The sequence below is a fragment of the Pipra filicauda genome, unplaced genomic scaffold, assembly GCF_003945595.2.
Source record: "Pipra filicauda isolate LSUMZ 115617 unplaced genomic scaffold, ASM394559v2 scaffold21_size4447388_pilon, whole genome shotgun sequence".
NCBI classification, from domain to species: domain Eukaryota; kingdom Metazoa; phylum Chordata; class Aves; order Passeriformes; family Pipridae; genus Pipra; species Pipra filicauda.
This window is the reverse complement of record NW_024104332.1, coordinates 2,946,046-2,947,525: the sequence shown is the minus strand read 5'-3', so window position 1 is coordinate 2,947,525 and position 1,480 is coordinate 2,946,046.

Sequence of the window (1,480 nt, the reverse complement as noted above, 5' to 3'; positions counted from 1 at the left end):
GCGTCTCCAGCCCAGTCCCGCTATTCCCTGGCCGTCTGGAACTGCCCTCTGAGTTCCTCCTCCTCCAAAATCAGCCAGAGTCTCATTTGCAGTAGCTCCAGACATCCACGGAGAGTCACTGTGGGTCTACCGAGACCTGGGAGGATCCCCTCCCATCCGCTCTCCCCCCCCTTCCCGCTCGGGCTGGGCTGGGGCGAGGTTGTCCCCTCTGGAGCTGAAGGCATCTTTGTTTTACATAAACTAGAAGTCTTATTTTTCCATGATGAGAGGCCTCTTTTCGTGGTTGGCATTGCTGCCCCACATATTTATACCATCAAATAGTGTTTCTCTTTCTTCCCTCCTGCCGTCCTACTCCTCTTTCCATCCTAGTAACGTGTCCTGACTGGAACAAATAAAAAACAAGAGCATTTCAAAAAAGAGCAGCTTGTATAGAATCACAGAATCGTTGCCTTTGCAAATATCTAGAGTATCCTGTGTCAGCACCTTCACCAAGAGTTCTCTGGTGTAACTGGCAGTGTTGGGTTTATGGTTAGACTCGATGATCATACAGGTCTTCTCCTACCTCAATGATTCCATGATTCTGTGATACTCGAGCAGCACCTATGGAAACCACAACTGTAAGCCAGAATTTTATGGGTCTGTTTTCTGTTCATCTCAAAGGCCTGTGACAGAATCAGAACTAATTCTGGAGCAAGTGGTCAGTGAAGAATAAACATACCTAAGAAACAAGGAATTTCTCAATGATTCCTTGGAAGAGCAAAAGAATGATTTTGTGGGGCTGCTGCTTTCCAGGGACTCTCCTGTAGCTCTAAATGGGATGATCCCTTTTCCTCGGGAGCATCATCAGTGAAAAGGGGGGGGTCCAGCTTCTGATGGCAGTGATTTACCAGACAGTACACGAGAAGTCTAATCTCCAACCATCAATCTCTCAAACCATCCACCTTCCAGTAATCCAGTGAACATGTCACCTTCCAAGCCATTTCTTCTGCTTGCTTTACTGCAGTGTCCAAGCTCTGTTACATTCATGAGTACCAATCAACACTGCTAACCCACCTTCAGTACAGATATTTCTAGGTAGATCTGCCCCTGCAGAAGCTGTTTCTCCAGCAGAAAGCCTTATTGCAACCAACTGTAAAGCACATCTTTCTCTTGCATTGCTGGTGAGAGCCCGAGGTGTGGGAAGGAGCAGAGCATGGACCCACACCTCCGTATCTCCCTCTTCCTCCTCCAAGACAGGTGAGCACTGTCTTTTCCCTGCAGTTTCTTGAGTGAACAAGACTTTTAACTTTCTATGTGTGCTTGTTGAACTTTCTCATGTCAAATCAAAACCTTTCCTTGCAGCTTGACATGACATAATGCATTGTCCCTGTGACGATTCTTGTACAGTTCATGGAACAACCCCCTACTGCATATTTTCCCTCCGTAAAAAAGGCAAACTTGGTCTTTCTCCCCTAGCTGGGTATCCATTTTCATGATATTT